General features: G+C 37.0%; 1 protein-coding gene across 4 annotated transcripts in view; it reads left to right on the top strand.

Annotated features, from left to right (window-relative positions):
* The window catches only part of JAK2 (Janus kinase 2), a 252,887-nt gene that overhangs the window by 104,775 nt on the left and 120,720 nt on the right, over window positions 1-27,392 (top strand). The gene's annotated exons all lie outside the window — the stretch shown is intronic.

Genomic DNA, 27,392 nt, shown 5'->3' with positions numbered 1-27,392 from the left:
GAAAGGACCCAAGAAAATACTTGAAGAGATTATAGTGGAAAACTTCCCTAACATGGGAAAGGAAATAGCCATCCAAGTCCAGGAAGTGCAGAGAGTCCCATACAGGATTAAACGTAAGGAGGAATACACTAAGACACATAGTAATCAAATTGGCAAAAATTAAAGACAAAAAAAATTATTGAAAGCAGCAAGGGAAAAGCAACAAATAACATACAAGGGAACTCCCATAAGGTTAGCAGCTGATATCTCAGCAGAAACTCTACAAGCCAGAAGGGACTGGCATGACATATTTAAAGTGATGAAAGGGGGCCTCCCTGGTGGCGCAGTGGTTGAGAGTCCGCCTGCCGATGCAGGGGATACGGGTTCGTGCCCCGGTCTGGGAGGATCCCATATGCCGCGGAGCGGCTGGGCCCGTGAGCCATGGCCGCTGGGCCTGCGCATCCGGAGCCTGTGCTCCGCAACGGGAGAGGCCACAACAGTGAGAGGCCCGCATACCGCAAAAAGAAAAAAAAAAAAAAAGTGATGAAAGGGAAGAACCTACAACCAAGATTACTCTACCTGGCAATGATCTCATTCAGATTTGATGGAGAAATCAAAAGCTTTACAGATAAGCAAAAGCTAAGAGAATTCACCACCACCAAACCAGCTTTACAACAAATGCTAAAGGAACTTCTCTAGGCAGGAAACACAAGAGAAGGAAAAGACGTACAATAACAAACCCAAAACAATTAAGAAAATGGTAATAGGAACATACATATCGATAATTACCTTAAATGTGAATGGATTAAATGCTCCAGCCAAAAGACACAGGCTTGCTGAATGGATACAAAAACAAGACCCATATATATGCTGTCTACAAGAGACCCACTTCAGACCTAGGGACACATACAGACTGAAAGTGAGGGGATGGAAGAAAGCTGGAGTAGCAATACTCGTATCAGATAAAATAGACTTTAAAATAAAGAATGTTACAGGAGACAAGGAAGGACACTACATAATGATCAAGGGATCAATCCAAGAAGAAGATATAACAATTATAAATATATATGCACCCAACATAGGAGCACCTCAATACATAAGGCAACTGCTAACTGCTCTAAAAGAGGAAATCGATGGTAACACAATAATAGTGGAGGACATTAACACCTAACTTACACCAATGGACAGATCATCCAAACAGAAAATTAAGAAGGAAACACAAGCTTTAAATGACACAGTAGACCAGATAGATTTAACTGATATTTATAGGACATTCCATTCCAAAACAGCAGATTACACTTTCTTCTCAAGTGGACATGGAACATTCTCCAGGATAGATCACATCTTGGGTCACAAACCAAGCCTCAGTAAATTTAAGAAAACTGAAATCATATCAAGCATCTTTTCTGACCACAACGCTATGAGATTAGAAATCAATTACACGGAAAAAAACGTAAAATACACAAACACATGGAGGCTAAAAGTACGTTACTAAGTAACCAAGAGATCACTGAAGAACTCAAAGAGAATATCAAAAAATACCTAGAGACAAATGACAATGAAACCACAATGATCCAAAACCTATGGGATGCAGCAAAAGCAGTTTTAAGAGGGAAGTTGATAGCTATACAAGCCTACTTCAAGAAACAAGAAAAATCTCAATCTAACACCTAAAGGAACTAGAGAAAGTAGAACAAACAAAACCCAAAGTTAGCAGAAGGAAGGAAATCATAAAGATCAGAGCAGAAATAAATGAAATAGAAACAAAGAAAACAACAGCAAAGATCAATAAAAGTAAAAGCTGGTTCTTTGAGAAGATAAACAAAATTGATAAACCATTAGCCAGACTCATCAAGAAAAAGAGGGAGAGGACTCAAATCAATAAAATTAGAAATGAAAAAGGAAAAGTTACAACAGACACCACTGAAATACAAAGCATCCTAAGAGACTACTACAAGCAACTCTATGCTAACAAAATGGACAACCTGGAAGAAATGGACATATTCTTAGAAAGGTATAAACCTTCCAAGACTGAACCAGAAAGAAATAGAAAATATGAACAGACCAATCACAAGTAATGAAACTGAAACTGTGATTAAAAATCTCCAACAAACAAAAGTCCAGGACCAGATGGCTTCACAGGTGAATTCTATCAAACATGTAGAGAAGAGCTAACACCCATTCTTCTTAAACTCTTCCAAAAAATTGCGGAGGAAGGAACACTCCCAAACTCATTCTATGAGGCCACCATCACCCTGATACCAAAACCAGACAAAGATACTACAAAAAAAGAAAATTACAGACCAATATCACTGATGAATATAGATGCAAAAATCCTCAACAAAATACTAGCAAAGAGAATCCAACAACACATCAAAAGGATCATACACCATGATCAACTGGGATTTATCCCAGAGATGCAAGGATTCTTCAATATACGCAAATCAATCATTGTGATACACCATATCAACAAATTGAAGAATAAAGACCATGTGATCATCTCAATAGATGCAGAAAAAGCTTTTGACAAAATTCAACACCCATTTATGATAAAAACCCTCCAGAAAAAGTGGGCATAGAGGGAACTGACTTCAACATAATAAAGGCCATATACGACAAACCCACAGCATCATTCTCAATGGTGAAAAACTGAAAGCATTTCCTCTAAGATCAGGAACAAGACAAGGATGTCCACTCTCACCACTGTTACTCCACATAGTTTTGCAAGTCCTAGCCACGGCAATCAGAGAAGAAAAAGAAATAAAAGGAATACAAATTGGAAAAGAATAAGTAAAACTGTTTGCAGATGACATGATAATATACATAGAGAATCCTAAAGATGCCACCAGAAAACTACTAGCGCTAATCAATGAATTTGGTGATGTTGAAGGATACAAAATTAATGCACAGAAATCTCTTGCATTCCTGTACACTAATGATGAAAAATCTGGAAGAGAAATTAAGGAAACTCTCCCATTTACCATTGCAACAAAAATAATAAAATACCTAGGGAGACAAAAGACCTATATGCAGAAAACTGTAAGACACTGATGAAAGAAATTAAAGATGACATAAACAGATGGAGAGATATACCATTTTCTTGGATTGGAAGAATCAATATTGTGAAAATGACTATACTACCCAAAGCAATCTATAGATTCAATGCAATCCCTATCAAATTACCAGTGGCATCTTTCACAGAACTAGAACAAAAAATCTTAAAATTTGTATGGAGACACAAAAGACTCCGAATAGCCAAAGCAGTCTTGAGGGAAAAAAACGGAGCTGGAGGAATCAGACTCCCTGTCATCAAACTACACTACAAAGCTACAGTAATCAAGACAATATGGTACTGGCACAAAAACAAATAAAGATCAATGGAACAGGATAGAAAGCCCAGAGATTAACCCACGCACCTATGGTCAACTAATCTATGACAAAGGAGGCAAGGATATACGATGGAGAAAACACAGTCTCTTCAGTAAGTGGTGCTAGGAAAACTGGACAGCTCCATGTAAAAGAAAGAAATTAGAACACTCCCTAACACCATCCACAAAAATAAACTCAAAATGGATTAGAGACCTATATATAAGCCCAGGCACTATAAAACTCTTAGAGGAAAACATAAGCAGAATATTCTTTGACATAAATCACAGCAAGATATTTTTTGATCCATCTCCTAGAGTAATGGAAAGAAAAACAAAAATAAACAGATGGGACCTAATGAAACTTAAAAGCTTTTGCGCAGCAAAGGAAACCATGAACAAGACCAAAAGACAACCCTCAGAATGGGAGAAAATATTTGCAAATGAATCGTCGGACAAAGGATTACTCTCCAAAATATATAAACAACTCATGCAGCTCAATATTAAAAAAACAAACAACCCAATCCAAAAATGGGCAGAAGACCTAAATAGACATTTCTCCAAAGAAGACATGCAGATAGTCAAGAAGCACATGAAAAGCTGCTCAACATCACTAATTATTAGAGAAATGCAAATCAAAACTACAATGAAGTATCACCTCACACCAGTTAGAATGGGCATCATCAGAAAATCTACAAACAAATGCTGGAGAGGGTGTGGAGAAAAGGGAACCCTCTTGCACTGTTGGTTGGAATGTAAATTGATACAGCCACTCTGGAGAACCATATGGAGGTTCCTTAAAGAAGTAGAAATAGAATTACCATATTACCCAGCAATCCCACTACTGGGCATATACCCAGAGAAAACCATACTTCAAAAAGACAGATGCACCCCAATGTTCATTGCAGCACTATTTACAATAGCCATGTCATGGAAGTAACGTAAATGCCCTTTGACAGATGAATGGATAAAGAAGATGTAGTACATATAAACAATGGAATATTACTCAGCCATAAAAAGGAACAAAATTGGGTCATTTGTAGAGACATGGATGGATCTAGAGACTGTCATATAGAGTGAAGTAAGTCAGAAAGAGAAAAACAAATATCGCATATTAATGCATAGATGTGGAACCTAGAAAATGGTACATATGAACTGGTTTGCTGAGCAGAAATTGAGACACAGAAGTAGAGAAAAAACATATGGACAGCAAGGGGGAAGTGGCGGGGGGTGGGGGTTCTGGTGTGATGAATTGGGAGATTGGGATTGACATGTATTCACTGATGTGTATAAAATGGATGACTAATAAAAAAATAATAATTTTTCTGATCTTAAAAAATTTTATGTCCTTTTTGAACAGGTGACACATTTAAATGTTTTAGAATTCAAAAAGTAGTAAGTATTTTTGTACATAAGTCAGTTTGTGTGTATGTGTCCATAAATATAGGTTAAATAAATAGAAGAGGAATTGCTGATTTAAAAGTGGTATGTGTTATTAATTTCAATAAATATTGCCAAATTTATCTCTATAGAAATGCCAATTTATACTTTTCTACACTTTTCAGATGGTTTGATCTTTGCCAATTTGAGATGTGAAAAATGGAATCTCATTATTATTTTAACTTTAAATTTTCTTTTCCTGGGAACTGTTCACTCTCATCCTGGCTCATTTCTTTTGGATTGTTGACCTTTTACTTTGATTTGTGAGAGTTTTTTTATACTAGGGAACATAGCTCTGTGTTTGGGAAATGCATTGTAAATATTTTCTCCATGTTGTATTTTTATCTTTTTTGCGTCTCTTTATAGTGTAATTTTTTTTTGGCCATGCATACATTTTTTATTTTTCATTTTTTTCAGTCCTTTCTGTCAGTTATCAGTCTTTTTTTTGTTTTTAATCATACTTCATTAGGTCCCTCTCATCCCTGAAATCATGTTTTTGAAACTCTCCCATGTTTTGTTGATCCAGCTGGTATTTATATTGGTGCAAGGTATAAGATGGAATCCATCCTTTTCCTTCAGATCATTGTCTGATTGTTCCAACACTATCTGTTGAATAATCCATCTTTTCTCTGCTGTTGTGAAATGGTAGTGTTTTAAACTGTGTATATAGTTGGGTCCATTTCCTGACTTTGTTTCAACAAAGGCTCCTGTGAAACTGTACTGTGAGTTCTAGGTCAGGGAATATTTCTATTAGTTTCTTCATTTTCAAGTCCTATATAGTATTTGGCATGCAGGAGGTATTCAAATGTTTGAAGATAAAATGAACAAGTCAACAATTTAGAGACATAAGCAGATCTTTGTGTCAATTACACAATTTAATTATTCTATTTAATTTCCCTTTTTATTCTATTTTTTAAAAATATTTATTTATTTATTTGGCTGAGCCAGGTCTTAGTTGTGGCACGCTGGATGTTTGTTATGACATGCAGGGTCTTTAGTTGCAGCATGTAGGATCTAGTTCCCTGACCAGAGATCAAACCTGGGCTCTCTGCATTGGGAGCGTGGAATCTTAGCCACTGGACCACCAGGGAAGTCCCGTTTTTCTTATTTTTAAACTTGGATCTGACTTTGGTTTTTCCGTTTCTCTTTTACCTTTTTTTTTTGACTTTATTATGAGGTCTTATTTTTTGTATTTGATGAATGGATTTTTGCTAACTTAAGATCTTTTCTTCTCTTCCTAATCTATTTTTGGCCTTTAATTGTTAATAATTTAACAATGGTTAAATTGTGGTTTTATCTGTATCAAATTTGCATACCAAGAGAAGTTTGTCACTCATAATGGCAGTCCATAGCCTAGGGTGAATCATTTGAGAACTGGAATACCCAAGAAAAAATTAATTTAAGGGCTGATTATCACATCTGTGGATAATTGACCAGAACAGAAAAGATAGAATTAAAGGTGAGTCTGGATTTTATAACTTAATATTTTGAAAAACTGAACTTAGAATAATGTTTTTTAAGCTTTTGTAATGGATGGATACTACTTTGTATATAAAATATATATAAACAAGAGAATCAGAGTAGTAGCCTGTCTTGTTAAAAAATATTATTCCTGCTTTTACCCCCAACTCTCCTTCCCACAGACTTTTTTAAGGCAAATATTCAGTGATAATTGGAATATATTTATTACCTGGAACATTTTAAATTATTAATAATAAAATAAGTACGCCTTTCATTGTAATAAGTTTCACAGTGTGGCTGATTATGGTGGTCAATAAAAATAACATTGTATTAAGAACAGTCTTCATGGTAGGAGTTATTTCTCTCCTTTGATACTACTTTCCTTCCTCTACCTCTCACCCTTTGTTTATAGGCAACCATTAGATATATTGGTTTAACAAAGGTTTAACTTGGAAAGATTTGTTCGGAGAGGATTTCAGCACTTGGGGAATGACCAGAGAAGAAAATAGTAAATTATGGTACAAGTTCGTTTGATTTATGATGGTTAATGTGGAAGTGGAAATCCATCCAAAATAGAAAATACTTAAGTGTCTAGAAAATTAAATTTCATTTCCATGTTTATGTATTCCTGATTCTTGTTTATGCATAAGTGGTTTATTTTTTATCTGACGCATTATAATCTTTACAGGATTATTTCATTAGAATGTCTAAAATAGTATTCTTCTAAAATGGTAGTATTTTAAAAATCAGTATGAGCTTAAATTCATACTGATTTAAATAACTTTAGATTTTTTGAATATCAATAGCAAAAGATAGTGTTAAGTACTTCAATAGTAGAATTAGTTAAATATCCTGTGCAATTTTATTTTCTATAGGCAAACTCATCGCTTGTTAATATAAAAAAATTTCTTGGTAGTATAAGATTGGAGTGTGATGGTTTTGAAATGAAATCTTAAGGGTCACTCCCCCCCTCCCCCATGATGCACAGCACTTTCAGAGATCTATTCAAAGACTTTCCCCCATCTTTATTTTCACCTTTTCCTATGTAGTCATCATGAAGAATGATTCTGAGGAGTGGCTCAAAATGTGTTCCTAGGACGAAAAATAGGGGAAGGAGATAAATTTGCTGAAGAATTTACATTTTTCTCTGCTTTCTATTCGTATATAATCCATGGCGTCAGGTTTCTTAGGAGATCTTTTGAATTATTGCTGGTCATGCATATATTTCCGTGACTGGCCCAGGGTAAAATGATGAAGTTTGACTTCATTGTCCTTTAAATGTGTACCTGTTCTCATCCTTTTCTTCTCTAAAACCTCAAAGTTGAGTAAGTATTCATCTCACATCCCTTCCTTCTTACGTGAAAGAATCATGATGTTGTTTTAAAATACATACATTTGCATATATTTTATACACGGTTTTAAGAGGCAATATTAGAGTAATATACGTGTTGAACAATATCTCTTCAAACAGAAAAAGTCAGGTGCATAAACGTGGTGATCTAAAAATCACATTCATCAATCAAAGGGGAAAAAAGATTACAAGTCCTTTAGTGATTGGTTTAATAAATTGCTTAATAAATTTTAGTATCTTTCTGGATGTTTAATTTAATTTAATTTTTTTGCACTTAATGGTTTTTTAAAAAAATTTTATTGGGGATATAGTTGATTTACAGTGTTGTGTTAGTTTCAGGTGTACAGCAAGTGAATCTGTTATACATATACATATATGCACTCTTTTTTAGATACTTTTCCTGTATAGGCCATTACAGAGTATTGAGTAGAGTTCCCTGGGCTATACAGTCGGTCCTTACTAGTTATCTGTTTTATATATAGTAGTGTGTATGTGTCAATCCCAATCTTTCAGTTTATCCCTCCCCCCTGCCTTATCCCCTGGTAACCATAGGTTAATTTTCTACATCTGTAACTCTATTTCTGTTTTGTAGATAAGTTCATTTGTAGCCTTTTTTAGATTCCACATATAAGTACTATCATATGATATTTGTCTTTCTCTGACTTACTTCACTCAGTATGACAATCTCTAGGTCCATCCATGTTGCTGCAAATGGCATTATTTTGTTCTTTTTTATGGCTGAGTAATATTCCATTGTATATATGTACTACATCTTCTTTATCCAGTCCTCTGTTGATGGACATTTAGGTTGCTTCCATGTCTTGGTGGCTATTGTAAATAGTGCTGCAATGAACATTGGGGTGTGTGTATCTTTTTGAATTATGGTTTTCTCTGGGTGTATGCCCAGGAGTGGGATTGCTGGATCATATGGTAGCTCTATTTTTAGTTTTTTAAGGAAAACCTGCATACTGTTCTTCATAGTGGCTGTACCAGTTTGCATTCCCATCAACAGTGCAAGAGGGTTCCCTTTTCTCCACACCCGCTCCAGCATTTATTGTTTGTAGATATTTTGATCATGGCCATTTTGACTGGTGTGAGGTGATACCTCACTGTAGTTTTGATTTGCATTTCTCTAATAATTAGTGATGTTGAGCATCTTTTCGTGTACTTTTTAACCACCTGTATGTCTTCTTTGGAGAAACGTCTATTTAGATCTCTTGCCCATTTTTTGATTGGGTTATTTGTTTTTTTGATATTGAGCTGCCTGAGCTGTTTGTGTATTTTGGAGATTAATCCTTTGTCGGTTGTTTCATTTGCAAATATTTTCTCCCATTCTGACGGTTGTCTTTTCACTTTGTTTATGGTTTCTTTTGCTTGCTGTGCAAAAGCTTTTAATTAGGTTCCATTTGTTTATTTTTGTTTTTATTTTCTTTACTCCAGGAGGTGGATTGAAAAAGACCTTGCTGCAATTTATGTCAGAGAGTATTCTACCTATGTGTTCCTCTATCAGTTTTGTAGTGTCTGGTCTTACATTTAGGTCTTTAATCCATTTTGAGTTTATTTTTGTGTGTAGTATTAGGGTGTGTTCTAATTTTGTTCTTTCACATGTAGCTGTCCAGTTTTCCCAGCACCACTTATTGAAGAGAGTGTCTTTTCTCCAGTGTATATTCTTGCCTCTTTTGTCTTAGATTAAGTGACCTTAAGTATGTGGGTTTATTAGTGGACTTTCTATCCTGTTCCATTGATCTGTATTTCTGTTTTTGTGCCAGTACCATACTGTCTTGATTACTGTAGCTTTGTAGTATAGTCTGAAGTCTGGGCGCCTGATTCCTCCAGCTCCGTTTTTCTTTCTCAAGATTGCTTTGGCTATTCAGTGTCTTTTGTGTTTCCGTATAAATTATACAATTTTTTGTTCTAAATCTGTGAAAAATGCCATTGGTAACTTGATATGGATTGCATTGAATCTGTAGATTCCTTTGGGTAGTATAGTCATTTTGACAATATTGATTCTTCCAATCCAAGAACATTATATATTTGTTCATCTGTTTGTGTCATCTTTTATTTTTTTCATCAGTCTCTTACAGTTTTCTGAGTATAGGTCTTTTGCCTCCTTAGGTGGGTTTATTCCTAGGTATTTTATTTTTAATGTGTCAAGTACAGTTTTAAATCAATAGGGTCATCCCATTCATTCTCATTTGTGCCATTTTAACTCAAGAGTGTGTATTGTAGAGACTTTTCCATTTCACTGATTAGAGATTCATTCATTAATTCATTTATTCATTTAGTCCTTTCCTTATTCAGTCAGAGGGTCACTCAATTCAGTCTGTCACTCATTTGGTTAGTTGGTTACTCTCTTGGCTGATCATGCACTCACTCACACATTCATCCTATCAGTCACTTATTCAGCTGGTCAGTCAGTCATTCAAGTCACTCAGTGGGTCAGTTGGTCACTCAGTGTCAATCAGTCCCTCACCCACCTATGCACTCAACTATATAATCAGCATTTAATCAATCATCCATTAAATAAATAATACAATCATTCAGTAGATACTTAATGTCCATTTTAAGCTATGCACTGCATATAATGCTAAGGATAAGTCAATGGACATCATTTGTAATGTCCTCACAGTATTCTCTTCGCTAAGTATACCATAGTTAATTGATCAGGTCCCTTTAGGGTCATTAAAACTTCTTTTCATTATTATAACCAGTGTTTCATAGAATTCTTAGTATGCATATTACTGCTCTTGTCCTTTTTAAATGGAAAAAAACTTTAGATATTATTGTTTTTTTAATATCCTTGCCAACATTGGGTATTGCAGATCTTTTTAATCTATGCCATTGTGATAGGGAAGAAACAATATCTCATAATTATTTACTTTTCTCTGATTATTAATCATGTTGACCATGTTTTCAGTTTAGGGAATGTTTGTTTCTTTTGTGAAATGCCTATTCATGTTTTTTGTCCATTTTCTTACTGATTTGTAACAGTTGTATAAATACATTAAACCTTTGTAACACGTTTTTCTCTCAATTTTACAAAAACTTTTTATTATGATATTTATAATTTTATGTAGTCCAATTATGTATCAGTCTTTATTTCCTTTATTTCATTTTTTTTTGCTTAGATGTTGGGTTTGGAAAGGATGTACATATGTGAAAGATTTTTGGGTAAGAAATAATTGAAGTGGATGGATTTAAAATACACCAAAGAAATTAGTGGAAATGTCCAACTTAAAATGTGTAAGGGTACGAAGAAGAAGAACATGAGGAAGAGTCAACAGCAATGATTTTTAAAGAGAGTATTTATAAGCACTTGAAAATGTTTTAAATCATTTTAAAGGAGTAGGATCCAAATATAAAGAGAAGTATAATATGGAAATGAAATAAAGGCATATACTCATTGCACAGATTGTTTCCTAGTGACAGTTATAATAACGTAGAGGTAATTTTTATATTTTCTTATGCCTTTTAGGAGTTTCTTTTTTAAAAAATTTTCAAGCATATATGTATGTGTATATATATATATATTTCATTGTGATCAGTTTTTATAAATGGTCCATGTGTGCTCAAAATTATATATTTTAGGTGGAAGGCTGTAATATATTTGTCATTTTGTAGTGAATTGTTTGTCTTTTTTCAGTTTGTGAAGCTCTTTGTGTATTAGAGATATTGTTTGAGAAATGAATTGCAAATATTTCCGTAAGTCTACTTGTCTCTTGGTTTTGTTCATGGTCCCTTTTCTCTAGAGAAATTGAAAATTTAATATAATAGATCTTTTTCTTTATTGTAGAGGTAGAAAACTTGAATAACTTCAGTGTTGTTAATGAGTATAAAGAGGCTTGTTATGGAAGATAGTAGGGAGAAGTGGAGACCATAGGGAACTGGAGAGTGCCTGTCCTGCCTAATGCGTTGAAATTCAAGTGAGAATTAAAAAAACACTTTATTAGTCTAGGAAACTATGGACTTAGATAACCAATTTGTGTGACTTTTGTTACATGGATTTTGGGTTTCCCATTTTGTGTAAGAAAGTTTTTCCATTCCAGGTAAAGTCCTCTCAGAGATTCTTCCAGTATTTTCATTGTTTTATTTTTTACATTAAACACTTAATTCTTATTTATTTATTTATTTATTTATTGACTGATTGATTGATTGCGGTACATGGGCCTCTCACTGTTGTGGCCTCGCCCATTGTGGAGCACAGGCTCCGGATGCACAGGCTCAGCGGCCATGGTTCACGGGCCTAGCCGCTCTGCGGCATGGGGGATCTTCCTGGACCGGGGCACGAACCCGCGTCCCCTGCATCGGCAGGTGGACTCTCAACCACTGTGCCACCAGGGAAGCCCTATAATTTATTTTTATATAAAGTATATAGTAGTAGCATGTTTTCTCTAGTTACACTATCAGTCATGCCAGTGCCTTTTGTAAAAAAAAAAAAAGTCCTTTTCTACTGTATAGAAATGTCATCATTATCATATTAAGTTGCTATATATACTTGGATTTATTTCTGGATGCTCTTTTGGTCCACTGATCTGTCTAGTGCATACCAATACTATTTTGGCTGGGGTTGTTTTATAGTAAGTTTTAATATCTGATAGGGTAAATATTTTCCTGTAATTTTTCTGACAAATGTATTAAGAGTTTTGATAAATTAATTATAAAAACACAAATATGCCAAAAGACAAATAAGAAAAAGACTGAAACCGTTCATAAATCTACGTAGACAACAAATATAATCATCCTTACCAGTAATAAGGAGAATTCAGTTAAAATAGAACTAACTTCCTCCCTCCCTTCCTTTTTTTCCTTTGCAGCACAATATTTCTAATAGTTTGAATTGCAAGCCATACAAAAAAATCCCATTCACAATAGTAAGAACTTTATAATGCTTATGAAATACATTCAAACAATTTAACAGGCTCTATATTTTAAAAAAAATTCTCTTGAATTTAATCTTTTTTTTTATTAGTTTCTGCTTTATAACAAAGTGAATCAGTCATACATATACATCTGTTCCCCCATCCCTTCCCTCTAGCGTCTCCCTCCCTCCCACCCTCCCTATCCCACCCCTCCAGGCGGTCACAAAACACCGAACTGATCTCCCTGTGCTATGCGGCTGCTTCCCACTATCTATCTACCTTACGTTTGGTACTGTATATATGTCCATGCCTCTCTTTCGCTTTGTCACAGCTTACCCTTCCCCCTCCCCATATCCTCAAGTCCATTCTCAAGTAGGTCTGTGTCTTTATTCCTGTTTTACCCCTAGGTTCTTCATGACATTTTTTTCCTTAAATTCCATATATATGTGTTAGCATACGGTATTTGTCTTTCTCTTTCTGAGTTACTTCACTCTGTATGACAGACTCTAGGTCTATCCACCTCATTACAAATAGCTCAGTTTCGTTTCTTTTTATGGCTGAGTAATATTCCATTGTATATATGTGCCACATCTTCTTTATCCATTCGTCCGATGATGGACACTTACGTTGTTTCCATCTCTGGGCTATTGTGAATAGAGCTGCAATGAACATTTTGGTACATGTCTCTTTTTGAATTATGGTTTTCCCAGGGTATATGCCTAGTAGTGGGATTGCTGGGTCATATGGTAGTTCTATTTTTAGTTTTTTAAGGAACCTCCATACTGTTCTCCATAGTGGCTGTACCAATTCACATTCCCACCAGCAGTGCAAGAGTGTTCCCTTTTCTCCACACCCTCTCCAGCATTTATTGTTTCCAGATTTCTTGATGATGGCCATTCCGACTGGTGTGAGATGATATCTCATTGTAGTTTTTTTTTTTTTTTTTTTTTTTTTTCTGTACGTGGGCCTCATCACTGCTGTGGCCACTCCCGTTGTAGAGTACAGGCTCAAGCCGCTCCACGGCATGTGGGATCCTCCCGGACCGGGGCACGAACCCGTGTCCCCCGCATTGGCAGGGGGACTCCCAACCACTGCGCCACCAGGGAAGCCCCTCATTGTAGTTTTGATTTGCATTTCTCTAATGATTAATGATGTTGAGCATCCTTTCATGTGTTTGTTGGCAGTCTGTATATCTTCTTTGGAGAAATGCCTATTTAAGTCTTCTGCCCATTTTTGGATTGGGTTGTTTGTTTTTTTGCTGTTGAGCTGCATGAGCTGCTTATATATTTTGGAGATTAATCCTTTGTCAGTTGCTTCATTTGCAAATATTTTCTTCCATTCTGAGGGTTGTCTTTTGGTCTTGTTTATGGTTTCCTTTGCTGTGCAAAAGCTTTGAAGTTTCATTAGGTCCCATTTGTTTATTTTTGTTTTTATTTCCATTTCTCTAGGAGGTGGGTCCAAAAGGATCTTGCTGTGATTTATGTCCTAGAGTGTTCTGCCTATGTTTTCCTCTAAGAGTTTGATAGTTTCCGGCCTTACATTTAGGTCTTTAATCCATTTTGAGTTTATTTTTGTGTATGGTGTTAGGGAATGATCTAATCTCATACTTTTACATGTCCCTGTCCAGTTTTCCCAGCACCACTTTTTGAAGAGGCTGTCCTTTCTCCACTGTACATTCCTGCCTCCTTTATCAAAGATAAGTTGACCATATGTGCGTGGGTTTATCTCTGGGCTTTCTATCCTGTTCCATTGATCTATCTTTCTGTTTTTGTGCCAGTACCACACTGTCTTGATTACTGTAGCTTTGTAGTATAGTCTGAAGTCAGGGAGCCTGATTCCTCCAGCTCCGTTTTTCGTTCTCAAGGTTGCTTTGGCTATTCGGGGTCTTTTGTTTTTCCAAACAAATTTTGAAATTTTTTGTTCTAGTTCTGTGAAAAATGCCAGTGGTAGTTTGATAGGGATTGCATTGAATCTGTAGATTGCTTTGGGTAGTAGAGTCATTTTCACAATATTGATTCTTCCAATCCAGGAGCATGGTATATCTCTCCATCTATTTGTATCATCTTTAATTTCTTTCATCAGTGTCTTATAATTTTCTGCATACAGGTCTTTTGTCTCCTTAGGTAAGTTTATTCCTAGATATTTTATTCTTTTTGTTGCAGTGGTAAATGGGAGTGTTTTCTTGATTTCACTTTCAGATTTTTCATCATTAGTGTACAGGAATGCCAGAGATTTCTGTACATTAATTTTGTATCCTGCTACTTTACCGAATTCATTGATTAGCTCTAGTAGTTTTCTGGTAGCATCTTTAGGATTCTCTATGTATAGTATCATGTCATCTGCAAACAGTGACAGCTTTACTTCTTCTTTTCCAATTTGGATTCCTTTTATTTCCTTTTCTTCTCTGATTGCTGTTGCTAAAACTTCCAAAACTAAGTTGAATAAGAGTGGTGAGAGTGGGCAGCCTTGTCCTGTTCCTGATCTTAGTGGAAATGGTTTCAGTTTTTCACCATTGAGGACGATGCTGGCTGTGGGTTTGTCATATATGGCCTTTATTATGTTGAGGAAAGTTCCCTCTATGCCTACTTTCTGCAGGGTTTTTATCATAAATGGGTGTTGAATTTTGTCGAAAGCTTTCTCTGCATCTATTGAGATGATCATATGGTTTTTCTTCTTCAATTTGTTAATATGGTGTATCACATTGATTGATTTGCATATATTGAAGAATCCTTGCATTCCTGGAATAAACCCCACTTGATCATGGTGTATGATCCTTTTAATGTACTGTTGGATTCTGTTTGCTAGTATTTTGTTGAGGATTTTTGCATCTATGTTCATTAGTGATATTGGCCTGTAGTTTTCTTTCTTTGTGATATCCTTGCCTGGTTTTGTTATCAAGGTGATGGTGTCCTCATAGAATGAGTTTGGGAGTGCTCCTCCCTGTGCTATATTTTGGAAGAGTTTGAGAAGAATAGGTGTTAGCTCTTCTCTAAATGTTTGATAGAATTCGCCTGTGAAGCCATCTGGTCCTGGGCTTTTGTTTGTTGGAAGATTTTTAATCACAGTTTTAATTTCAGTGCATGTGATTAGTCTATTCATATTTTCTATTTCTTCCTGATTCAGTCTTGGCAGGTTGTGCATTTCTAAGAATTTGTCCATTTCTTCCACGTTGTCCATTTTATTGGCATAGAGATGCTTCTAGTAGTCTCTCATCTTTTGTATTTCTGTAGTGTCAGTTGTTACTTCTCCTTTTTCATTTCTAATTCTATTGATTTGAGTCTTCTCCCTTTTTTTCTTGTTGAGTCTGGCTAATGGTTTATCAATTTTGTTTATCTTCTCAAAGAACCAGCTTTTAGTTTTATTGATCTTTGCTATCGTTTCCTTCATTTCTTTTTCATTTATTTCTGATCTGATCTTTATGATTTCTTTCCTTCTGCTAACTATGGGGGTTTTTTGTTCTTCTTTCTCTAATTGCTTTAGGTGCAGGGTCAGGTTGTTTACTCGAGATGTTTCCTGTTTCTTAAGGTGGGATTGTATTGCTATAAACTTCCCCCTTAGAACTGCTTTTGCTGCGTCCCACAGGTTTTGGGTCGTCGTGTCTCCATTGTCATTTGTTTCTAGGTATTTTTTTATTTCCTCTTTGATTTCTTCAGTGATCACTTCCTTATTGAGTAGTGTATTGTTTAGCCTCCATGTGTTTGTATTTTTTACAGCTCTTTTCCTGTAATTGATGTCTAGTCTTGTAGCATTGTGGTCGGAAAAGATACTTGATACAATTTCAATTTTCTTAAATTTATCAGAGCTTGATTTGTGACCCAAGATATGATCTATCCTGGAGAATGTTCCATGAGCACTTGAGAAAAATGTGTATTCTGTTGTTTTTGGATGGAATGTCCTATAAATATCAATTAAGTCCATCTTGTTTAATGTATCATTTAAAGCTTGTGTTTCCTTATTTATTTTCATTTTGGATGATCTGTCCATTGGTGAAAGTGGGGTGTTAAAGTCCCCTACTATGAGTGTGTTACTGTCGATTTCCCCTTTTATGGCTGTTAGTATTTGCCTTATGTATTGAGGTGCTCCTATGTTGGGTGCATAAATATTTACAATTGTTATATCTTCTTCTTGGATCGATCCCTTTATCATTATGTAGTGTCCTTCTTTGTCTCTTCTAATAGTCTTTATTTTAAAGTCTATTTTGTCTGATATAAGAATTGCTACTCCAGCTTTCTTTTGATTTCCATTTGCATGGAATATCTTTTTCCATCCCCTTACTTTCAATCTGTATGTGTCTCTAGGTCTGAAGTGGGTCTCTTGTAGACAGCATATATATGGGTCTTGTTTTTGTATCCATTCAGCCACTCTGTGTCTTTTGGTGGGAGCATTTAGTCCATTTACATTTAAGGTAATTATTGATATATATGTTCCTATTCCCATTTCCTTAATTGCTTTGGGTTCGTTATTGTAGGTATATTCCTTCTGTTGTGTTTCTTGCCTAGAGAAGTTCCTTTAGCATTTGTTGTAAAGCTGGTTTGGTGGTGCTGAACTCTCTCAGCTTTTGCTTGTCTGTAAAGGTTTTAAGTTCTCCATCAAATCTGAATGAGATCCTTGCTGGGTAGAGTAGTCTTGGTTGCAGGTTTCTCTCTTTCATCACTTTAATTATGTCCTGCCACTCCCTTCTGGCTTGTAGAGTTTCTGCTAAGAGATCAGCTGTTATCCTGATGGGGATTCCTTTGTGTGTTATTTGTTGTTTTTGCCTTGCTGCTTTTAATATGATTTCTTTGTGTTTAATTTTTGACAGTTTGATTAATATGTGTCTTGGCGTATTTCTCCTTAGATTTATTCTGTATGGGACTCTCTGTGCCTCCTGGACTTGATTAGCTATTTCCTTTCCCATATTAGGGAAGTTTTCAACTATAATCTCTTCAAATATTTTCTCAGTCCCTTTCTTTTTCTCTTCTTCTTCTGGAACCCCTATAATTCGAATGTTGGTGCATTTAATGTTGTCCCAGAGGTCTCTGAGACTGTCCTCTGTTCTTTTCATTCTTTTTTCTTTATTTTGCTCTGCAGCAGTTATTTCCACTATTTTATCTTCCACCTCACTTATCCGTTCTTCTGCCTCAGTTATTCTGCTATTGATCCCATCTAGAGTATTTTTCATTTCATTTATTGTGTTTTTAATCGATGCTTGATTCATCTTTAGTTCTTCTAGGTCCTTGTTAACTGTTTCTTGCATTTTGTCTATTCTATTTCCAAGATTATGGATCTTGGAAATAGAATCTTGGATCAGCTTTACTATCATTATTCTGAATTCTTTTTCAGGTAGACTGCCTATTACCTCTTCATTTGTTAGGTCTGATAGGTTTTTATCTTGCTCCTTCACCTGCTGTGTTTTTCTGTCTTCTCATTTTGCTTATGTTACTGTGTTTGGGGTCTCCTTTTTGCAGGCTGCAGATTCGTAGTTCCCGTTGTTTTTGGTGTCTGTCCCCAGTGGCTAAGGTTGTTTCAGTAGGTTGTGTAGGCTTCCTGGTCGGGGGGACTAATGCCTGTGTTCTGGTGGTTGAGGCTTGATCTTGTCTTTCTGGTGGACAGGTCCACGTCTGGTGGTGTGTTTTCAGGTGCCTTTGGCCTTATTATGTTTTTAGGTAGCCTCTCTGCTAATGGGTGGGGTTGTGTTCCTGCCTTGCTAGTTGCTTGGCATAGGGTGACCAGCACTGTAGCTTGCTGGTCGTTGACTGAAGCTGGGTGCTGGTGTTGAAGTGGAGATCTCTGGGAGATTTTCGCTGCTTGATATTATGTGGAGCTGGGAGGTCTCTTGTGGACCCGTGTCCTGAAGTTGGCTCTCCCACTTCAGAGGCACAGCACTGACTCCTGGCTGCAGCACCAAGAGCCTTTCATCCACCCGGCTCAGAATAACAGGGAGAAAAAGCAGAAAGAAAGAATTAGTAGAAGAAAGAAAGAGGGAAAGAAAGGAAGAAGGGAAGAAAGGAAGGAAGGAAGGAAGAAAGAAAGGAGGGAGGGAGGGAGGAAGGATGGAAAGAGAGAAGGAAAGAAAGGAGGGAGGGAGGGAGGAATGAAAGCAAAAGGAAGAGTGAATGGAAGAAGGGAGGGAGGGAGGGAGGAAGGAAAGAAAGAAAGACAGGAGGGAGAGAGGGAGGAAAGAAAGAAAAAGAAAGTGGAAAGAAGAAGGGTGGGAGGGAGGGAGGGAGGAAAGAAAAAGAAAGAAGGAAAGGAGGAGCGGAGGGAGGGATGGAGGAAGGGAAGGTAGGAAAAAAAGAAAGAGCAGGTAAAGTAAAATAGAATAAAGTATGAAATATAGTAGCATTATTAAAATTAAAAAGTAATTATTGAAAAAAAAAACGGACCGATAGAACCCTGGGACATATGGTGGAAGCAAAGCTATACAGAGAGAATCTTACACAGAAGATTACACATACACATTCACAAAAAGAGAGCAGGGGGAAAAATCAAAAATCTTGCTCTCCAAGTCCACCTCCTCAATTTGGGATAATTCGTTATAAAAAGAGGAAAAGGGCGAGAAGTCTGAAATCTTGCTCTCTAAGTCCACCTCCTTAATTTGGGATAATTCGTTGTAAAAAGAGGAAAAGGGGGGAAAGTCTTAAGTCTTGTCCTCAAAGTCCACTTCCTCAATTTGTGATGATTCGCTGTCCATTCATGCACTCCACAGACGCAGGGCACATCAAATGGACCGTGGAGCTTTAATCCGCTGCCTCCGAGGCTGCACAGAGAGATTTCCCTGTCTCTGCTCTCACAGCTCCCGGGTCTCAGCCTTGGACCTGGCCGCGCCTCTGCGCATAGGTCGCTGGAGGGCATCCGTTCTTCGCTCAGACAGGACGGGTTTAAAGGAGCCGCTGATTCGGGGGCTCTGACTCACTCAGGCAGAGGGGAGGGAGGGGCGCGCAGTGTGGGGCGGGCCTGCGGCGGCAGAGGCCGGCGTGACGTTGCAGCAGCCCGTGGCGCTCCGTGCGCTTTCCCGGGAAAGCCGTCCCCGGGTCCCGGGACCCCGGCAGTGGCGGGGTGCACAGGCCCCCCGGAAGGCGGGGCGGACAGTGACCCGCGCTCGCACACAGGCCCGGCGGCGGCGGCGGCGGCGGCGGCCCCAGCATCCCACGCCCGTCTCCGAGGTCCGCGCCTTACCCGCGGCTCGCGCCCGTCTCCGGCGCTTCCCCAAGCAGCCCTCTTAATGCCCTCTCCTCGCGCACCAGGAAACAAAAGGAAAGAAAGTCTCTTGCCTCTTCGGCATCTCCACACCCTTTCCCCGGACTCCCTCTGGGCTAGCCGTGGTGCACTAACCCCTTCAGGCTCTCTTCCTGCCGCCAGCCCCAGTCCTCTCCCTGCGCTCCGACTGAAAGCCGATACCCGAGCCTCAGCTCCCAGCCCCGCCCGCCCCGGCGGCAGAGCAGACAAGCCTCTCGGGCTGGTGTGTGCCTGAGGGCACCGATCCTCTGTGCCAGAATCTCTCCGCTTTGCCCTCCGCACCCCTGTTGCTGTGCTCTCCTCCGCTACTCCGAAGCTTTCCCCCTCCGCCACCTGCCTGGGATATTTTTAAGGATAATTAGAGACACTTTTTTTTTTTTGTCTGAATAGAAATAAACTTTTACTGCATTTAGAGATCTTTATCTTTAAAAGATAGCTTTAGTAAATTTTACAGAGTTCTTTCACACCTGCATGAGAGGTGAATTATAAAATACAAAATAAAATCTGGGACTTTATATTCTGAAATTTTCTTATTGAATAACCTGAAAACACTCTTCTTAAGAAATGCTAGATAAAATATAACAGACATCCTTTAAAAAAAACTTTTTTGTTAGGGAGAACTTTAAACATAAAGAAGTAGAGATAATGTATAATGAACTCTCATACTTTTATCACTCAGCCTCAGTAGTCTTTATAACCTGTGGTCAGTTCGGTTCTATCTATTTTCCCCACTACTGGGTTATTTTGAAGCACATTGTAGATAGACATCATATTTTTTTTCCTTAATATTTCCTTACATACCTCTAAAATATAGGAACTTTTTAAAAAATAAAGGAATCACAATTCCTTAATATCTATAGGTATTTAGCAAGTAATTAAATTTCTAATTGATATATCATAAATGTTTTTTCTTTTTTATAGTTTTTTTAAAAATACTAAGATCCAAATAGGTCTACAGCTGTGACTTTACAGTTTCTTTTAATCTATTGATATATGTTTCCTTCATCTCTTTTTTGCTTTTTTAACTATGTTGGTTCTGGTTTCCCACAATACAGGTTTTGCTGATCATATCCTCATGGTGTAGTTTAATGTTTTCCTCTGTTCTCTGCATTTCCTATAAATTGGTATTTTACAGGCTTGATTGAATTCAAAATTCTCATATACTGCCAGAAAATATTTTACGTATTCATGTCTTCTTATTATTTTTACTTCTTCAGCTGATTCCCCTTTAGTCCTTTTTATAAGGTCCTTCCAAATTCCTTATTCCCTTATAAATTGGGTTTTCTGTAGCATCAGTTTCCTTCTGCTTTCTTACCTTCACTGAATGTTGCCTTTCCTAAAGATACTGCATTACATCTACTCTAGGGTCTAGAGGAAGTATTTACACTGCTATTTCTATAACATCTATTATGCTAATACAAAAACAAAAAATCTTGTCCTTTGAGATGATTATGATGCAGCTTATATCATCCTCAGTCAACCCTGATGTTGTCTGCTACTCTTTCCTTGTCTACTCCTATGTCATTAACTGAGAATTTTTGGCATCTAATTAGTTTTTCTTTAAACCACTTCTCCTAACATTATCATAGTTCATTTCATTATCTGTTGAAGAATTCACCCAAGGACACCTTACAGTTTCTTTCTTTGACTCTGCAGTGTTGTCCATACTTTACAATAGTAGTCCATCTCTGAAGTTGTAAACTGTTAACTATACCACTCTGGTTATATCCTCCTGTTTTTAGCTTTCTTTTTGCACACTGTGCTCTTGATCTTGTTCCTTTCTATCTATTCTAGGGCTAACACCTCGTTCCTTTGTTTGTTTTTCACCACTTTCTTTGGTATTATCATTATTTTCCCCCTGTAGCAGCTCAAGAATATGTTTTAGCTTATTTTTATATTCTCCTTTGATCTTTAACTATCAGCAGTTATCTATCCTTTTTCTGCTCTTCACCCTTAAGAATAGCCTTGCCACCTTGATTTTCTTATTTCCTAATTACTCTTATTTTTTTCCCCTAGATGTTTCATTTATATTGGTTTAAAAAGTCAGATCACACAGAAGAGCTAATAATCCACAACAATCCAGTTACAATGAAAAGCTCTGTTCTTCCAACTTTAATCCTTTTCTCCAGAGGGAGACCATTTTGACTCTGTTAACTTCTGGTATTTCAATCTCTTTGTTACCTATACCACTGTGTTCCTCCTCTTTTCCTCAGATTACACATTTCACTATTTTATTTCTTATATTAGCTATCATTGTAACCTAGGGTAATATATTTGTAACTTTATTTCTTGTTCCAGCAACCATTGGCAATATTTGTTGATTTCTCAATTTCTAAGGTTAACGCTTCTCTCCCAAGCTTCTGTTTAGCTTCCCTCCTTGCTTTCACCTCTCAGCCTCTATAATTTGTACTTTTATGTTAAGACTAACATTTATGTTCTGTTCAGTAAACCATACTTAACACTTTAGTGCTTTGTAGGTAATTTTAAATTTGAAAAACAACAACAATGCTTATATTATATTGAGGATTTTTGGTATATTATATCTTAAGAAAGTAACTTCTTAAATGCTGCTTTTGAGGTAAACTTTGAATCTTCGAATGTTTGGGAATGCCTGTATTCTTCTAAGGATTCTAAGTTGAAAGCCTTGCTTGAGATGAGAAAACTCAAAATAATGAAACCAAATGAAAATAAAAAGCCATTCTTACCCTTCGGATTCTTTACCTATCGGTAGTCTTTACTAACTTCTTAATTACCAAGTTCAGTGAATTTTTTCCCTTCTGTTTCTATCTTATTTAACCTCTTCATAATACTTGATAACTCTTCTCAAACTCTCTGCTCTTCTTTTCTTTTCTAAGGGAATCTTACTTTTATTAAAATACACAGAAAAATGCAGTAATCAATGAATTTTTACACAGTTAATTCTAGTTTTCCTCTTATTTCTGTCCCTTTCTTTTCAGGTTCTTTGCTACATTCTTCTTTTTGCCCTCCGTCCCTGACATTTCTGGGTAGTCCTTAAATGTGTGACCTCAAGGATTTGATCTATGACCTTCTTCTCGTCCTACCTTATATCTTATATCTGGGCATCATATATGTCTATGATTATAGCTACCTTCTTTATGCATAATGACTATGAAATCTGTAGCAAAAGCACATTATGTTCCCCTTAGCCTTCATAAATCTAGCTGCCTATAGGATATCTCAGTCTGGATATATTATAGGTAACTCATTTCAGAATGTGCCAAATTGAATTCATCATTCCTCCAAAACTATCCTTGTTCTGTATGTCCTATTCTGTGAATTGTAATACTGAATACCCAGCCTCTCAAATCCCAAATCAAGAAATCCTTCCTAACTACTCATATATCAAGCTGATTACTACAAATCTTCCTTTTAATTGTCTTGTAGGTGCTTCTGACTCCAAATATCTAAAATTCATCTTTCCTTTCAAGCTTACTCTTCTTCTGTGTCTTGGTGCTTCCTATATACCTACACAGTAAGAAATCTCAGATTCAGGATGGATTCCTCAGGGATCAAGTTATGCAGTGCACAGCCCAGTCATTTTCACCATATATATTCTATTATAGTTTCTGAAATACTTTATGTATTGTTTCATATCTGAGACCTTTTAAAAACAATAGTTACTGAAAAGTAGATCCAAATTCTTATTCACTGATGATTTCTGTTGAAAACATGATGTTCCTATTACCACTGACAAGAAGCTCAAACTGAACTGTCTCTGCCCTTGTGCAATTTATGTTATGTAATTTTCTTGGCTGTCCCCATACTTGGATGTTTGGTTATAGTTTAGGGAGGTATTGCATTAGATATGATTGACCAAATGTGAACTGAAAAATATGTTGGGCTAGCCAAATATGTGGTAGAAATGGACAAACTTAAAGTAGAAATGAGAAGAGATAAAGACAACAAAAGTTTAGTTGTTTTGATGCTAAACAGGTATCTGGGGTAATTGTTTAACATTTCTGTTTTTCCTAAAAATACATATACTCAAAAAAAAAGTTTTATTGAGATGTAATTCACATACCATATGATTCCCCCCAGCCATACATTTTAATTTTAAATTGAAGAAGCAAAACTAGAATCTGTATGAGCATGAATAGTGAGAAATTGTATTCAGATATTATTTCCAACACCTTTAATAATAGAGTTTATATTTTTCTCAAACTGTTCTCAAAGAACTTTTTAGGTTTAGTAGTTGAGGGTGAGGGATTATGGAAAAGACAACCATTTGTCTTCTAGAATGTGTTAAGGACAAAGGAACAGAAGGAAAGGATTTTCTGTGTTACAGATTTTCCAATCATAACTTTTTCCTCACTAGTTTCTGTGATTTTGCAGTAAATATTTCTGTGCTGTGCTTCAGCAATTTCTTATGCTTCTGTTATCAGAAACTGCTAAAATCAGACCTCAGGATGGAAACTGGTGAGAGAATGCCTTTTTGAGTACATTTCTTTTAAAAAATAAATGTACTTTTGTGTGAAATCCTTTTGATTTAATCCTGTACTATCTTGAAGATAACATATCTTCTTGACTAGGTTTGAATACAAGTAATATTTAGCATAAATGCAACATAGGAGAGTCCTGGAAGGGCAGCAATTCAAAGAAAAGATTTGCTTATTTATTGAAATGTCTTAGGTTGCATGAAGAGTTGAGAGTATATCTGGAGAAGTATATCAGTTAGGATTTGGTTTGACTGCATATTACCGAATATACAAATAATAGTGGATTTATGTTTCTCTGAAGTAAAATAAGTTTGAAACTGTATAGATTATGCTGGACTTGGTGACTCCTTGGTTGTCAGGAAGCTACTTACTTGTACTCTTTCTCTTCTTCCAACCTTTGCACTGACTTCCATTCTCAGGGTCACCTATGGTTGCAAGATGGTCATTGTATAGCTTCAGCTACTGTGTCTTCATTCTAGGTAGCCTGAAGGAGCAAGGGGCAAGGAAAAAGTATGCACTTTATAGCTAAATCACCAAGGAGTAGAATTGTTGGATCATAGTGTGAATGTATGTATAACTTTGTAAGAAAGTGCTGAACATTTTTGCAAAGTGGCTGTTCAGTTTAACATTCCTACCAGCAATGAGAGTTCCAGTTGCTCTACACCTTTTTTTTTTTGCGTTACACGAGCCTCTCACTGTTGTGGCCTCTCCCGCTGTGGAGCACAGGCTCAGTCGCCATGGCTCATGGGCCTAGCTGCTCCGCGGCATGTGTAATCCTCCTGGACCGGGGCACGAACCCATGTCCCCTGCATTGGCAGGCAGACTCCCAACCACGGCGCCACAAGGGAAGCCCCGCTCTACAACTTTTTAAACATTTGGTATTGTCAGTTTTTTAAAAATTTTCCATTTTAATGGGTGTGTAAAAGTATCTTTGGTTTTTTTTTTTTTTTTTTTTTTTTTCTTTTTGCGGTACGCGGGCCTCTCACTGTTGTGGCCTCTCCCGTTGCGGAGCACAGGCTCCGGATGCGCAGGCCCAGCGGCCATGGCTCACGGGCCCAGCCGCTCCGCGGCATATGGGATCCTCCCAGACCGGGGCACGAACCCGTATCCCCTGCACCGGCAGGCGGACTCTCAACCACTGCGCCACCAGGGAGGCCCAGTATCTTTGGTTTTAATTTGTATTTCCCTAATTAGTGATATTCAGCTGTTATTCATAAGTACTTTTGGGCAATTTTATATCTCCTTTTTAAGTTTGTTCAAATGTTCCCCACCTCTTTTTTTTTTTTGCTATATGCGGGCCTCTCACTGTTGTGGCCTCTCCCGTTGCAGAGCTCAGGCTCCGGACGCGCAGGCTCAGCGGCCATGGCTCACGGGCCCAGCCGCTCCGCGGCATGTGGGATCTTCCCGGACCGGGGCACGAACCCGTGTCCCCTGCATCGGCAGGCAGACTCTCAACCACTGCGCCACCAGGGAAGCCCCCCACCTCTTTTTTTATTACTGAATTAGAGGAGTTTCGGTTGTCATGAAGATATTCTCCATTTTTCTCTGGAATCTTTATTCCAGAAAAATGTCTATTCCTTGTTTATTCCTTGTACATATATTCATTTGTATTATTTTTTAGATTCTACATGTAAGTGATATCATACAGTATTTGTCTTTCTCTGACTTATTTCACGAAGCATAACTTTCTCTAGGTCCATCCACATTGCTGTAAATGGCAGAATTTTTTTTTCTCGCTGAGTAACATTCCATTGTGTATATATACCACATATTTTTTATTCATTCATCTGTTGCTGGGCATTTGGGTTGCTTCCATATCTTGGCTGTTGTAAATAGTGCTGCTGTGAATGTAGGGGTGCATGTAGCTTTTCGAATTAGTCTTTGTATTTTCCGAGTATATACCCAGGAGTGGAATTGCTGGATCATGTGGTCATTCTATTTTTAGTTTTTTGAGGAAACTCCACATTGTTTTCCATAGAGGCTGCACCAATTTACATTCCCACCAACATTGTAGGAGGGTTTTCTTTTCTCCACATCCTCTCCAACATTTATTATTGGTAGACTTTTTGATGATAGCCATTCTGACAGGTGTGAGGTGATATATCATTGTTTTGATTTGCATTTCTCTAATAATTAGCAATGTTGAGTATCTTTTCACGTGCCTGTTAGCCATCTCTATGTCTTCTTTAGGTAAATGTTTATTCCGGTTTTCTGGCCTTTTTTTTTTCTAACAATGTTTTAGTAGTGTTTATTGCAGAGTCCTTGTAGATATTTCAATAGATTTGTTCCTAGATATTTGACTTTTTGTTTAGTGTTGTTTACTGTTATAAATTATATTGGTTTAGGATGTTCATTTTTTAATTTTTTCTGGTATATGATATTACAATAGATTTTTATATATTGATTTTATATCTTGCGACCTTACTAAATTCACTTAGTAATTTGTGTTTATTTTTTTTAAGGGAACTTTATATTTATTTATTTATTTATTTATTGGCTGCATTGGGTCTTCGTTGCTGCGTGGGCTTTCTTTAGTTGCAGCGAGCGGGGGCAATTCTTCATTGCGGGCTTCTCATTGTGGTGGCTTCTCTTGCTGCAGAGCACAGGCTGTAGGTGTGTAGGCTCAGTAGTTGTGGCTCACGGGCTCTTGAGTGCAGGCTCAGTAGTTGTGGCCCACAGGCTTAGTTGCTCCATGGCACGTGGGATCTTCCCAGACCAGGGCTCAAACCTGTGTCCCCTGCGTTGTCAGGTGGATTCTTAACCACTGCAACACCGGGGAAGCCCACTTAGTAATTTTTAGATTCTTTTAAGTTTTCTATGTACACAGTCATATTGTGTGTGAATAATGATAGTTTTACTTTCTTCCTTTCTAATCATTATACTTTTAATTTCTTTTTCTTGCGATATTGCACTGGCCAAGACCTCCACTACAATGTTGAATAGAAGTCCTGATTTTGGACATGCATATTAAGTTTTAGAACTCAAGAAGAAGAACAAGATCAATATTTTGCCATTAAGTAATTAATTTTAGGTCTTTTGTAGTTACTGTGAATCAGAATGAAGAAGTTTGCTTTTATTTCTAGTTTGCTGAGTTTTTATCATGAACTGTTGTATAATTTTAATAGAGGCAATTTTGGCATTTATTGAAATGATTATATGTTACTTTTCTCATTTATTCTAATAATGTGGTAAATTATATTGATCGAAGTTTGATTGTTCAGTTAACCTTGCATTTCTGTTGTAAATAACTCAGTCGTTTCTG

This window comes from Mesoplodon mirus (assembly GCF_964341445.2).
Source record: "Mesoplodon mirus genome assembly, chromosome: 1".
Taxonomy (NCBI): domain Eukaryota; kingdom Metazoa; phylum Chordata; class Mammalia; order Artiodactyla; family Ziphiidae; genus Mesoplodon; species Mesoplodon mirus.
The sequence above is the reverse complement of the archived record's forward strand: the minus strand, read 5'-3'. Positions and strand labels throughout refer to the sequence as shown.